The sequence below is a fragment of the Schistocerca cancellata genome, chromosome 2 (assembly GCF_023864275.1).
Source record: "Schistocerca cancellata isolate TAMUIC-IGC-003103 chromosome 2, iqSchCanc2.1, whole genome shotgun sequence".
NCBI classification, from domain to species: Eukaryota; Metazoa; Arthropoda; class Insecta; order Orthoptera; family Acrididae; genus Schistocerca; species Schistocerca cancellata.
In genome coordinates this window covers 697,297,654-697,313,924 of record NC_064627.1, presented here as the reverse complement: position 1 = coordinate 697,313,924, position 16,271 = coordinate 697,297,654, and positions in this window count along the sequence as shown.

Genomic DNA, 16,271 nt, shown 5'->3' with positions numbered 1-16,271 from the left:
GTTATGTGAAAGATTTCCCTACATACCTCTATCTAATTTGTCTATGTGCTTGAGAAAGTAATCAAGTGAATCATCTTGCCCATGAACTAGATCCCTCTGTAACTTTTCGCGTACCTGTATTTGAGTGCTTCGATCTGAGTCATTTCATCAACAGGTTTATCTAAGTGTGCTAATTTCTTTAATTGATTCCTGCAAAAATCTTTCATTGTTCCATTCCTTCCTCTAAAAGTAAGTCCATTAAAAAATTCACTCTTGTTTACACCTTGCTCAGTTCTGACCAGAACTTGTTCAAAAAACTTTTCTTAAAATCATTAAATGTTTGCCACTGATCAAAATTTTGATTAACCCAAGGCAATGCTTCCCCTTCAAGAAATGTTGTGAAAAATTTAATCTTTAAATTATCTGCATATTTGGCACAAAGTTATCTGTACAATGTTGCAACAAATCAACAGGGTGTAAATTGTCTCAAGAAAAGCCTTTCCATGGTAAACTAGACAATATAGTGCCACTATTCATAATTAAGTTCTTTGATACTGAATTTTCCCAAATTTCTTTACCTTTTTTAATCTAATACATTTCTTTGTAACTATTTCATGCATCTCATTTACATCCAAATCTAATTTAAATATTTTTTCTCTCAGTTTCAGATCTTAAATTATCCATCTTCTCCTTTACTGTTTTCTGTACAGATTTTAATTCCTCGATTTCCTTCCCCTGCTTTGAACTTTCTGTGAAAAACTAATTTTCTGAAGCTGTGACTCTATTCTCATCTACATCTCTTCTGGAATTCACACCTTTCATGTCATCCACCAACTGATTTTTTTTAATTGTGAAATTTCTGTGTTTAAAAAATCACTTTTGGATTTTATTTCACTTTTTAAAAGCTCACTTTCGTAATTGACTCCCTGGCGCCTAGCAGTTTCAACTACAAATAATCACTGTTAAATTTTATTTAATTTTTTATAGGTCATTAAAGATTTTATTTCACATTTTACTGATGACTGCATATTTAATACCATCTCTCCCATTCTTGCTAATGATATTCTAAACAGGGCCCCTTGGTCTGGTTTTTTGTCAACATGCAAACTGTCTAAACTTTGACTCATATCTGAAACCCCCCCCCCCCCCCCCCCCCCCCCCCCCGGTCTATGCTAAGTGAAGTGCTACGTAAATGTGAACAGTGTTACTACACAATTGGCGACGAGTAGGGTCGTTCTTTCGCGTGTTGCGTCATTGTTCCAGTTTCGCAGCTTCTCCACGGCATGGAGGATTTAGTGCAGGTTTTGGTTGAGCAGCAGATGGAGCTCATGGCCACCGTGAAACATGTGCTTACAGCGTTGCTCTCCAAGCAGTCTGCTCCAGCGCCGTTCCCTCCTCCCTTTCCCCCGTATGACAAGACGGCGGAGGATTGGGACGCATATGAACATCGCCTTCGGCAGCATTTCCAGGCGTTTCATGTTGCCGATGCGGAGGTATGTCGGGCTCTCTTCTTGTCTTCGATATCTCCCTCGCTGTATCACGTTTTGCGACAGCTAGTGCCATTGCAGGAAACCCCGTCCTTGTCTTTTGACGCATTGTGTTCAATGCTGTCTTCATATTATCGCCGCCGCACGCATGTTGTGGCGGCTAGGGTCGAGTTCTATCAATGTAAGAAACAGCCCCATCAGTCTTACCGGGCATGGGCCGCTACCCTGCATGGTCTAAATCGCAAGTGTCATTTTGTCACGGAGCAGTCGCAAGAGTCGTATGCCCACGTTATGGTACGCGACGTCATTGTTCGTTCGGCCCCTGATAGGGAGGTCCGGCAACAGGCCCTGCAGTTAGAAGACCCTTCCCTTGAAGAAGTCCTGTCCATTGCTCAATCGTATGAAGTCTCTCACACCGCAGGTCAACAGCTGGAAGTGTGGTGCGACGTCGCGGCGGTTCAGGGCGGCGCGTCCGTGTCCACTGCGTCCGGGGTGGACAACGTGCGAGCGGTACAATCCGGCCGTTACGGCCGCTCCCGCACGGTGCGTAAACAGAATTCTGGCCGCCGGCCCCTGTTGCTGTCCTGTGCGTCGTGCTATATACATCATGATTGGTCAGAGTGCCCCCAGCATTGGGCCGTTTGTCGCAAATGTAATAAAAAAGGTCACATTGCTAAAGTGTGCTGCTCAGCCTCAAAAGAATCGAAGGAAGCAGGTACAGAGGACATGGACGTTGACATTCAGGAAGTTTCATCGGGCCAGGCTCCCTACGCATTGGCACGCAAACTCTTTATCGAGGTGTCGGTTCGGTCGCGCTGGTTACAACTGCAAGTAGATACGGGCGCGGCAGTTTCGTTGTTGAATGCACAAACTTATTCCGACCTTGGATCGCCCCCGTTGGCGCCAGTTTACCGGCGTCTACGCGGTTATGGTAAACAGTTCATTCCCCTACTGGGTCAATTCACTACCGACGTGACTTACAAATCAGTCACTCGGCTTATTACTTTTATTGTTGTCAGTGATGTGAGCTCCGCTAACCTTTTTGGCCTGGATGCCTTTCAAGCTTTCGGTTTTTCTATCGCTGACAGCATACAGTTGGTCTCCAAAGATGTTCCCTATCAATCATTGGAATCTTTGATCTCAGACATTCCAGATATCTTTGAGGAGGGCCTGGGGCATGTTTCAGATTTTGAAGCTCACTTAATGATGAAGGCATCGGCTCGCCCGCGTTTTCTCCGCGCGAGGCAGATCCCCTTGGCTCTCCGCCCTCAGGTAAAGGAAGAGCTAGACCGGCTGACAGCCCTAGAGGTCGTTCTTCCCATTTCTTCTAGTGAGTGGGCTTCGCCCCTTGTTATTGTAAAGAAGCCCTCGGGAAAATTACGTCTTTGTGGCGATTTCAAGGCCACCATTAATTCCCAATTGGTGGTGGACACCTATCCTTTGCCTTGTGCTGATGAATTGTTCTCTGCCGTGGCGGGAGGCCAATATTTTTCAAAAATCAATCTTACAGAGGCTTATCATCAGATACCACTTGATGAGGACTCCAAACGGCTGGCGGTCGTCAACACCTCGTTTGGCCTTTACCAATACCAGCGGTTGGCCTTCGAAATATCCAGTGCCCCGGCGATATTCCAGCGTTATCTTGAGCACGTCACGTTGACAATCCCTCATTGTATTAATTACCTGGATGACATAATTGTCACAGGCCGCAGCATGAAGGAACACTTGCACAACCTTTGCACCCTCTTTCTCACATTCAGGTCTGTGGGCTTGCGTTGCAACCTGCATAAGTCAAACTTCTTCCAACCGTCCATTGAGTATGTGGGCTACACCATCTCTCGGCACGGCATCCAGCCACTAGGAAGTTTGGTCCAAGGTATCGTCAACCTTCCTCGGCCCGCTTCGCTGAAAGAGTTACAAGCTTTTTAGGCAAGATAGCCTATTACCACCGGTTCATTCCTAGGGCTTCCACCATAGCCCACCCCCTGTACTGCTTTCTGCGCAAGGGTGTTCCTTTTGATTGGTCGCCTGCATGCGAGCGAGCGTTCACCTCGTTGAAGGGCCTCCTCACATCAGCGCCTTGTTTGGCTACTTTTGACCCCCATAAGCCGTTGGTCCCGGCTACAGATGCTTCGCAGTATGGGGTGGGGGCGGTCCTGGCCCATCGCAATGCAGACGGTTCCGAGCAACCACTGGCATTTGCGTCTAAAACTCTTAGTCCCGCACAGGCCCATTACTCCGAGGTGGAAAAAGAGGCTTTGGCCATTGTCTACGCTGTTACTAAGTTTCACCCTTTCTTGTATGGCACGAAGTTTCAGTTAATCACTGACCATAAGCCGTTAATATCGTTATTTGGCCCCGCCTCTCAGATTCCGGATAGGGCGGCCCACAGACTACAGCGCTGGGCCTTGTTCCTCTCTAAGTACCATTATGACATTCATTTTCACCCTGCCGGACAGCATGCCAACGCAGATGCTCTTTCTCGTGTTCCGGTGGGCCTGGATCCTACATTCGATCGAGAGGAGATTATGTGTTTTCATTTGGATGTGGCGTCCCGCCAAGTGGTTGATGGCTTCCCGATCACTAGTTCTCAAGTCGCCAGGGAAACAGCAGCTGACCCGGTTCTCTGGCAAGTAGTTCACCTCATTCAGCAGGGGTGGTCATCCCGCCCTCCAGGCCGGGCCTCGGACCCTCTACGTAATTATTTTATTCTATGAGATTGCCTCTCGGACTTGGAAGGAGTTCTCCTTCTGGCTACCGATGATACAGCTCCTCGCATGGTCGTTCCTGCAAGTTTACGAAGGGAGGTCCTCACGTTATTACATGCGGGGCACTGGGGGGTTTCCCGTACTAAAACCTTGGCTTGCAGACATGTGTACTGGCCCGGTATTGACAGAGAAATTGAGCACTTGGTGGCCGCCTGTTCCCAGTGTGCGAGCCAACAAGCATCTCCCAGGGCAGCGTTCTCTTCATGGCCGCCGGCAACCCAAGCATGGGAACGTGTTCACATCGATTTTGCGGGCCCGATTCTCAATGGCTTTTGGCTCATTGTCATTGATGCTTATTCCCGATTCCCATATGTGGTTCGCTGCTCCTCAACCACTTCAGAAGTTGCAATCCAGGCACTAGCCAAAATCTTTTCTGTGGAAGGTCTGCCGATCACAATGGACCGCAGTTTATTTTGCAGACGTTTCAGGATTTTTGTAGACGCTTTGGTATTCGGCACGTTTGCTCTCCCTCCTTCCATCCACAATCGAATGGGGAAGCTGAGCGCATGGTGTGCACATTTAAGATGCAGATGAAAAAGTATGTGCACGAATTTCCTGCGGAGGAAGCATTGACGTTTTTCCTGACGAGATACCGGACCACAACAATGGGAGAACGCAGCCCCGCAGAGCTCCTCCATGGGCGCCAATCTAGGACTCTGCTGCACCTCCTCCGGCCTGGTCATCGCCAATCTTCGCAACATGGAGTACCTGGCTTTCCTCTGGGTATGTCGGTCTGGGGCCGTGCGTTTGGTCGCAATCCATGTTGGATACCGGCAGTGGTCCTGTGCCGAAATGGCCGCCAGCTCTATACCTTGCAGGCGGGGCACCGGGTGGTACGTCCTCACCAAAATCAGCTACGTCCACATTTGGGCACCCACCCTCCGACCTCTCGGACACCGGCTTCCCCATTGCCGGCACCCATGTTGGTTTCTCAAGGGAAGTTACCGCCTCTCCCCACTGTGACTCGGCCGCACTGCAATGGTTCTCAGCCTTGGCAGCCTCCAGTAGCTCCAGCACCAGCATCACTATCGTTCGAGATGCCCCAACGAGAGCCGGCCCCCCTCGCAGGCCCTGTTTCTCAGGAGGCTGGTTCACCTGTGGTCGTCCCTTCCCCATCGTCCCCGCCACTGGGTCTTGCCCCTCCCGAGGTGGAACAGGATCCGGAGTTCGACAGTTTGTCGCCCGTTCTGTCCCGGGCTCCGGTGGTGGGATGACGGGGGCCTCTTTGTGTGGGTCACTTCCAGCCATATTCGAAGGTTCCGGCTCGAGGGTTGGCAGATCCCCTCGACTCTGGCCTTCCAATGGATGTGGAGGACATCGCTCCTGCCCGACGCTCCACCTTCCGACGCAGTGGATCACAGTGGCTTCACCCCCCGAAGGAGGAGGAGTGCAGTAGCCACCAGACAGATCGCAGGAGGCGCACATCGGCAAGGCGCGTCATGGACGGTAGTTGCCGCAAGTAGAGTCCCGTCCACCAGAGGGCACCTGAGAATTCGGACACGACCTCTGCCGGCGTAACAACAACAACAACTCAGGCAGCACGGTCTGTGCCCAGCCAGTTAACATCGGGCATGTCTAGGACACAGTCCCGGTCTATGCTAAGTGAAGTGCTACGTAAACGTGAACAGTGTTACTACAGTTATATTACAGTAAACAAATATAGCACACCACCTCAGTGCAAAGAATTTGTAACATAACAGTACAGCAAGTCTGAGATAACACTCTTAAGCATAATTTTTTGTATTGAAGTTTCCTGATTTGGGTAATGTAAAATATACAATTATCTGCAAGTTACAGATGAAAGTAACAAATCTAGTTTCGCAGGATAATTAACATTTTCATAATATTATGAAAAGGGTAGAGTACTACTCTCCATATGGCAGAGATGCTGAGTAGCAGAAAGCCACAATAAAAAGAATGTCAAACAAGTAAGCTTTCAGACAAAAAGACCTTCATCGGAATTAGACAAAACCACACACACACACACACACACACACACACACACACACACACACACACACACACACACACCCCATCATCATCAGATAAAAAAATTATATGATCTGAGTCTTGAGATCAGCATATCACTGTGTAGGACCTGGGAAGCACTGTTTAGCATGGTACTTCACCAGATAATAATATCCTAATCATCATTCTGGATAAACCTAAATGTAATGTAATCTCATCTTCAGCCAACAATTGTAAGGGTTTCTTTGCATGTACAATTAGTTAATTAGTTAATTCAAATTCAAGGAACCAAACAAATTGTTTAATTCAAGAGTTATAATCAATATAAATGTCATATCTTTGACTGATATCTGCAAATATAATGCTATTTCTTACATAATCATAAAATATGCTATAAAAGCATAATTTTTCCTGAGTGGAAAATTCGCAGGTGAACAGCTGAAACGTGCATGAAATGTTAGCAACAGGTTGAGGTGACATCAGGTATGCTAATGGATTGTGTAAGGAAGCTGCATCATCTGTGGATATCTATCACCACTGTATGTTCCCAATGGTCGATGCACTGAATTAGTTTCACACCCTGGCAGCATGTTTGGCTTAGTGTCACTCATTCTAGCACCTCAAACATTCCTGTATCCATTGTTTTGCTTTTGAGTAGTATCACTCATTCCTATATCCACCTTTTTTGTTGTTTCATTTTTTTAATTTTCATTTTCTGATTCTGATCTTGACATTGCTGCTTTAAGCATGAACAGAATCCTGTCTTGCTGAGAAGGTACTCTCTCCACATTAAATCCACCAACCACCAACAGTACCTGTATTTCGATAGCTGTCATCCCTTCCACAAGAAAAAAAATCCTACCATACAGCCTGATACCCAAGGACAGTGTATTTGCAGTGATAAGAACTCACATGCCCAGTATTCTGATGGACTCACCAAGGCCTTCATAGACAGGCACTATCCACCAGACCCAGTCCACAAGCAGATCTCCCACGCCATTAGCCCTCACACCCCCAATCCTCCCACCACACCCAAGAACCAGCAACAAAGGAGTGCCCCCTTCATCACCCAATACCACTCCAGGCTGGAACAACTGAACCGCTTTTCTCAGTGCTTTGATTACCCTTCATCATGCCCTGAAATCAGGGACATCCTACCCAAGATCCTTTCCACCCCTCGTAATGTGATGTTCCGACATCCAACCAGCCTCCACAACATCCTAGTCCATCCCTATGCCATTCCCTATCACATCCCATCACCAAAGGGATCATCTCTTTGAGGGAAGACCTGCCCAATCCATCCATCCAGCACTTCCTATCCCAGTCCTGTCACAGGCTTATACTACCCCATCGGAGGCCGGGCCACCTGTGAAAACAGTCATGCCATATACTAGCTCTGCTGCAATCATTGCACAGCTTTTTATATTGAATACCAACCTGCTGTCCAACAGGATGAACGGCCACTGCCAAACTGTGGCCAAGGCCAAAGTAAACCACTCTGTGCCACAACACACATCTGAATATGACATGCTTTACTTCAATGGCTGCTTCATTTTCTGACCCATATGGATCCTCCACTCCACCACCAGCTTTTCTGAACTGCACAGATGGTAGATATCCTTACAACACATTCTCCACTCCAAAAACTGTCCTGGTCTCAAACTCTAGTAACCTATTGTCCCCACATCCTCACCCAACAGTTTCCACTCCCCCCGTCCTATCACCTCCTCCCTCTTCTCTTCTCCAACCCTCTTTGTCAGCCACACAATGTCAATGCACTCGCCCATCTTTCCCCTTCCTCTTCTCACTTCCCTTCCCTGCTCCTCTTATTTATTTGCTCCCTGCCCCCACCCTCTCCGCACAACCCTGCCCACACCCACCAGCCACAGCACCTGTTGGCAGTCTAGTTCCTGCACATTCCACCAGACAGAGATCTTCCCCAACCCCTCCAGATTGCTGCATTCTGGTCTGAGCTGCAGCAGATGGTGGTCGTGTGTGCTTGAGGTGTGCTTGCTTGTGTGAATGAATGTGTGTTGAGAACCAATCTACATTTTATTCCAATATGGAGTTTCCACTATTTATTTAAAAATTAATTAAAATAAAATCTTCAAGCACTTGTTGCAACCACCAGCTATCCTTATTGACCTAAATGCATACAGTATGTCATCATTGGTGTTCTTTCACAATTCTAATGGTTTGGTCGATGTATATCAGGCTGGATATGCAATGGAAATAATACACTATCAGATTGTAAATGTGATACTCACATCTGCTGATGTACATACTGAAAATATTGATATTTACTTGTTAAGACCCTATGTGGAGCCTCAAAAAACTTCCTTCCAAAGCATCTGGTCTGTTGAATGACGGCACCAAGTAGCTTTGTGTGGAAGGACATATGACACCAAGATCATAAAGACTTCCTAAATCCAGTAGCATTGGAATGCCAAATGGTCTTGACATTTTCTCTTTAAACTGTTTAGGGTGTACCTCTATGAGGAAGCAGTGATATCAGCCACACGGATTATGACAATTATTAGTCTTATTATTTCTATACCTATACATAAGTCAAATTTGCAATTTAGTCTCAAGGAAAAGAGAAATTACAACATTTCTTATAACTTCTCAGTTATCTACATCTGAACTTTGGGCTCAGAATAGAAGTGGAAGCAGATAGGAAACTTTTACCATTTGATTTATTAGTCAAACAGACTTGGACATAGTGTCTATCATAAATTCACTCATATGAACCTGTATCTACATACTGACAGTCATCACTATTCATCACAGAGAAGCAGGGCATTTGGCGGAGTCAAAAAAAAAATTGTTTGGTAGCATCAAATGTTTTATGGAAATTTGTCGATAATTCATATACTTCATATGATATTATATCAAACAAAATGTATAGAGATATATTTAAAAAGAAAGATGATGAGACTTACCAAACAAAAGCGCTGGCAGGTCGATAGACACACAAACAAACACAAACATACACACAAAATTCTAGCTTTCGCAACCAACGGTTGCCTCGTCAGGAAAGAGGGAAGGAGAAGGAAAGACAAAAGGATATGGGTTTTAAGGGAGAGGGTAAGGAGTCATTCCAATCCCGGGAGCGGAAAGACTTACCTTAGGGGGAAAAAAGGACAGGTATACACTTGCACACACACACACATATCCATCCACACATACACAGACACAAGCAGACATTTGTAAAGGCCTTTACAAATGTCTGCTTGTGTCTGTGTATGTGTGGATGGATATGTGTGTGTGTGCAAGTGTATACCTGTCCTTTTTTCCCCCTAAGGTAAGTCTTTCCGCTCCCGGGATTGGAATGACTCCTTACCCTCTCCCTTAAAACCCATATCCTTTTGTCTTTCCTTCTCCTTCCCTCTTTCCTGACGAGGCAACCGTTGGTTGCGAAAGCTAGAATTTTGTGTGTATGTTTGTGTTTGTTTGTGTGTCTATCGACCTGCCAGCGCTTTTGTTTGGTAAGTCTCATCATCTTTCTTTTTAAATATATTTTTCCCACGTGGAATGTTTCCCTCTATTATATTCAAAATGTATAGAGAAACATAAATAAGCACTTATCACAACAGCACCCTTCTCACGACCAGTAAGAGAGTTTGATATATTCCTAGAGAACATGATTGCAAGTGTTTGTATGAGAGAGAGAGAGAGAGAGAGAGAGAGGGGGGGGGGGGGGGGGGGGGAGGGAGAGACTGCTTTAGCTATCTTTTTCGCATGTCTGCACGAGATATAAAATGTAACACCAACTCCGAAAATTTCTCTCGCACATACAAATGCACATGCATGCACATGTATCAATAGCACAATATTCTTCACTCCTCACAGGGTATGTTCAGTCACTTTTACGTGGCAGTCATAAACAGGGGGTGTTCTCATGTATAGTTGCTTAAGATACCAGTGGAGATCGGGCCTGAACTACCACGTAATGACACCACCAACCTCCGCTAACAATTGCACCCTAGCTGCTAACAAATGATTTATGTGCTCTGCTTTGCTTTGAGTTGTGCTTGCTGGTTGTTTCCTTTTCTTATTTCTTTTCTTATTTTGAAATGAGTGCAGAGAGCAATTGTGCACTGTCACAGGGTTCAGATATAAGTCACAACACCAGATGGAATCAGCAATCCAAATGTACATTATTATATTGGTTCTGCCTTCTCAGCAGCACAGAACATGGACATAGGCTGCCAGCCCTGTGAGAGGAAAGTGTAGCTCTTCTCCCCATTCTGCTCTTCTCCCCTCGACAGCCACAACTCTTTATTTGTTTTTCATTCGCAGCTGACTGCCAGAAAAGTGTCCGATATAACATGATTGCCAGTATGAGAAATAATAGAGCACCTATAAATTATTTGAACTTGTAATCTGGATTTTGCAAAGCAAATTTAATCAAATTACCAACATTTAAAACAAAAAGTGTTGTCCTCACCAAAAGCTGTAACTCCATTACTTTGGGAAGACAGCTTCAAAATAATAGTAGGAATGGTATTGGAAATCTATTCATCGCTCCTTCTTGTTGGCAAATAAATCTGTCACTCTCAAATTGAAATCTTCAATTTCACATACGAATGACTTTCCACAGGATAGCATCCTTAAGGTACTCCATCATTCCTCTTTCATGGTGTTTCGTAGTATTGTTTAAATTCTCTTGAGCATTGAAAAGCACTGCTCAGCTTCTGATGTCGAGATGGGCATAATGATTAGCAGTTTCAAAACTTTAAGTCTCATTGAATGTGTCACAAAGTTCATCCTCTTGAATCAGTTAAAGAAACGGAACTGCGTCAGCAACTGCTCTCAAGTCAGGCCTAGCATAGAAGACTTGAAGCTCACCCTTCAACTTTCTTTTTCCCAGAAATGTACATGTGTCTTTAATTTCATGGTATTTGTCTGGAAAATCTGATGTATTTGTCAAACTGATTTACATCAAATAAGTGGCTACAATGAGGTGTCCAGTGAACTGACAATGTAATTCTGTTTCAGAAAGGACGGCATCGCACACTTCCAAAGCATCTCCTTTTTTTATGCCCATCAAGAATCCATGGCTTCTTGCAAGGCATTGTTTCATCATTTCCAAAACTAGTCTCATTAAGGATGGAGCCAATGTCATCTCTGATGTTTTGCATTACCACTTAAAGGTTCTGGTTGTCTTGTGTTGCTGTGGTCTGTTCAGTTTTCTTCTTCTGAAGCTGATAAAAAAGTATGCCTGCATGAGGCATTATCTTATAGAAAAATGATAGCCAGAAAATGAATTCATTATTTTGCAGTCTTTCTTTGGATGCATCAGTTTTTTCAATAGTAGAAGATAGAATAATGCAGCAAGTTATTACGAGATGACATTCGTTGCAGTATGGCATGTAGCTGTCTAGTACCCTCTACAAATCTAAATAATCCATATTAGTTATTATCCGATTTTGTTCACATTTGGTACAGAGCCTTTTGTTATTAATGGAATGATGCTGTCAAAATTTCAGATTTTTATTTATTATAGTTCTGGAGATAAAGAGAATTACCTAAAACTCTTAAAACACACTTGTTGTTTAAAACCACATTAGGAACAATAACAGATTGACTTTCATTATCATTTGAAGCCGTTGCAAAATTATCAGTGCATAAAAATCCATTAATTAGAATTTTCTTTTCAAAACTTTAGTCACTGTGCATTGCATAATACAAAAATTGGTCAAAATTATGTGAGTGCGCGAGAATGATTGAAAGTGCATATGTGCAACATACATTAAAATTTAATATTTCATTTTACATAAAACCTTGTACAAACGAACCATGGGAAAGTTATGTTGCAACCACGATTCAGGTGACGTATGTCAGTGTGTGCTTGCTTTTGTATAAAAGCAGCCAGAATGGAAGTTAGAGGTGAAATAAGTTTATTTATCAATTTGAAGATTATTTCGCACTTGATTTATTTTGATTAAGCAATATATAGGAAATTGAAGTTTTGCTGACATTAATTACTGTCAATTAGTGATTGGATAAGGCAAGATTTGCCGAGAGAATGATCTGAAAGGAACATTCTGATTGGTTGTTTAGATCAACAGCCAATCAGAATTAAGCTGTTCCTGCACAAATAGAGGAATGGGTAGATAGGAGAGTACCTTGAAAAATTTCTATAAAAGCAACAGTTCCCAACTATGTTAGCTACCATAAAGATAGGCCAACCCAAGGTGGAGGAGTGGCCATATACATAAAAAGAGGGATCCCTCACCACCAGGTATTCATACCAGCTACCAATAAAATCGAAGCAGTGGCCATGGAAGTAACCACTGCCACCGGACCCCTAACAATCATTGCAATCTACCAACCCCCCACAAGACAAGATAGAGGAGGGAGACATACCTGCTCTAGGGCAAATTGAAGGCAAACTCATAATAGGGGGTGACTTCAATGCCAAACATACCGATTGGAACACTAGAGTAACTTCCAGAGCAGGCGCCAAACTGCAACGACTAACGCACAACCACCACTTCGAAACATGCGGTCCGGTCGAGCCCACACATTTTCCAAAAAATGGACGTAGGCCCGACGTGTTAGACATATCCCTTACTAGGAGGATTGCGGAGTTTGTGGCCACAAGGACAATCCACAGAATATCCTCCAATCACAACTCAGTGATTCTAGAGGTCGATGTGGGAGAATGGGTAACACACCCACAGTACCAGACATCCTACAATCGTACAGACTGGGAGCAATACCGAGAAACTGTCGCCTCTGATATCGCTCGCGCTCTGCCATCTGCTGCTGAAACAGTAGAACAAGTGCTACAAGACCTAACAGGAACCATATTGCAAGCAGCGGAAGATGCCACTCCCCCACAAAAGGATGGCCTGCCCTCGCAAGTACAACTACCAGAACATCTACTAGCCCAAATCCGTCACAAGAACAGAGTGGCAAAAGATTTGAAGATCACCATAAATCAGGCCACCAAGAAGCTGCTCAATCATCTACAGAGACAGCTGAAGGAAGCGCTCAATGAGCACAGAAACCAGCAATGGCAGAACAGCCTCACAACCCTCAAAGTAGACGATCACACACTCTGGCAAGCAACCAAACAATTTACCAAAAGACACGATAGGCTGCCGCCAATGCATGGCGAGAGGGGTCTGGCCTACAGCCATGCTGAAAAGGCCAATGCTCTCACCGACACCTTCAAGAAGCAGTTTCAAGTGACAGAACCCCCAGGATGACGAACATGAAGAGGTAGTCCGTCGTCAACTGGCTATCTTCCTCAACACTGAGGAGGACCCAGAGGACGAACTCCCGCTTTTTGCCCCCAAAGACATGGCAAAAGTAATTAGGTCCCTCCCTACAAAAAAGGTGCCAGGACACGGCAGTGTCACAAACCAGCTAGTTAAAAACCTCCTGCCCTTGGCTATCGAACACCTCGCAAACGTCTTCAATGAGATTACTGTTACCTGCGAGTTCCCAGAATACTGGAAACACACGGAAGTGGTCGTGATACACAAACAAGGGAAAGACCTTTTATTCCCACAGAACTACACGCCGATTAGCCTCTTGCCAACTCTCAGCAAGATCTATGAATGCCTCCTGCTCATTCCCATACGAGACCACATCACCAACAAGCGACTTTTGCTCTATTTCCAATTCGGATTCCGACGGAAGCACTCTGCCCCACAACAGATCACGAGAGGCCGATTAGCCTCTTACCACCTCTCAGCAAGATCTGTGAGTGCCTCCTGCTTATTCCCATATGAGACCACATCACCAACGAGCGACTTTTGCTGGATTTCCAAATTGGATTCTGACAGAAGCACTCTGCCCCACAACAGATCAAGAGACTAGTGGAAGCAGCCACAGAGGGCTTCAACCACAGATGCTACTGCGGGATAGTGCTACTTGATGTAGCCAAAGCCTTCGACTCAGTATGGCATAAAGGGCTACTATACAAGCTATACACACAAGGGTTCCTCGGGAGCATAGTCAGGCTAATCCAAAGCTACCTCACTAATAGAACCTTCTCTGTCACGGTAGAAACAGCCACTTCCACCAAAAGGTGTCTTCGTGCTGGAGTGCCACAGGTATTGGTCCTGGGGCTCCTTTTGTACAGTCTGTACACTGCGGACACTCCAACGGCCCCCCTGGTGCATGCCACACAGTACGCTGATGACACCGCCTTTTACACTTGTAATGCGAATAAGGACCTGGTCATTCGTAGGTTACAAAGGGTTTTAGATAACACAGAAACCAGGGCCTGTCACTGGTGCATCACCATCAATCCTGAAAAGACACAGGCTATGCTTGCTGCTCACCCAGAGACTCAGGAGATGCAGGCCACCCCCCCTCCCCCCACCCTTCACCTGCACCTACATGGATCCCAACTCCACTGGTGCAGATCCGTCAAGTATCTCGGCGAAACATTGGACTCGAGAGTAACGTGGAAACCCCATATAGAGGAGATCCACAGGAAGGTCTGCACCAGAATATCCATCATATACCCAGCCCTCAACAAAACCAGCTCCCTTCCCTGCTCTGTAGGACTAAACATCTATCAGGCCCTCATACAACCAGTAATGGAGACTACGGGCCCTGTCTGGGGATTCATGGCAAAGCAGCACCTGGACAAACTCCAGAGGCTGCAGAACCACACCCTCGGAGCGATCTGCACTTACCCATGGGATTCCCCACCAATGATCTGCACGCCGCTGCCAAAATCCCATTCCTCAAAGGAAGATTTCAGGATCTGAGAAGGGCTTTCTATGAGAGCTCTTCCAGATCTGGAAATAACCTTATCCACTCCGTAGGTCGGTATGACATGTCCCGCGACAAGCACAAACACCCCATGACGATCTTCGACGACTAAGTAGAAGAGAAAAATCAAATAAAATCTCCCAATCCTAACACCAATCCTTAATCCTTAAAACACCCAACATCTCGCCAACCTCAGGCAAGTACTAGACACCACCAGAACACCAGTACCACACAGAGACAACCAAAGCAGTCAAAGACAATCACACACCCACAACACACACACAGTGGAATAAGAGCCAGCAGGCTACAAACTCCTCTATACACTTCCGCAAGGAGGGGAAAGTAAAAGGTGTGTGTGTGTGTGTGTGTGTGTGTGTGAGAGAGAGAGAGAGAGAGAGAGAGAGAGAGAGAGAGAGAGAGCGAAGAATTGCTTGCTAGCCTGTCTACAAATAACACGATGTCAAATCACTCCTTACAAATACTCTGTAAGATGAGGAAATAGCGAGCTAATTTCGGTTTGAACATATCGTGACTGAAGCGACTGGAGTTACAAACATTTTAATGAAATTATGGTGTTTCTAAATTAAATAATTTGAGAGATATGAGTGTGTGAATTTTCTGGTTGTAGTAACAATTCCGTGTGGCATGTTTCATGCTCTGTATAGAATATTTTGGAGAGCACCTCTTATGAAGACGACCACTGAAATGACCAAATGTTTAACTCACAAATAGTTCTGGGTCTGTGACTGGTAGAACGTGAAAACTGGTTGGGTCGGACTTGCAAAATTCTAGCTGCTTCTTGAGTGAATATTTATTATACAGACAGCGAATTTGGAATGATAACGTTTTCCCATATTAAATACAGACTTGATAGCCATTTCACGTGTTTCAATATGAATAGAAAGCAGAGTTAATCTAATGCTAAACGCTTTTCTGCAAGTACATTGAATATCCTGAACGCCTGATTTTTTAATCATGAACTTTCAGGAACTAACTTTCAACTAGAGTTATGCAGCCTCTGTGTGGTAGGTATTAGGTAGTGGTTTCATCAACGCTGATTTACACTGCCAAGCAGTATCTGCTACCACGTGAAGGGACAGCAGCAAGAAGCCTATCGAGGTATGTGGACTGAACGATGCATTAACAAAAACACAGACGACTGACTCTACCCTGCCGCAACTTGTTTCAGTGACTTCCATAACAGTAATAAGATTTTTCCTTGTTTTCAAAAACATCTTTTACTATTTGCAAATGGTAATTCCATCTCGTGACACACACGGGGCAAGCTTTTTTGAACAATGCTAAGCAACACTCTCTGTGGCGAGTT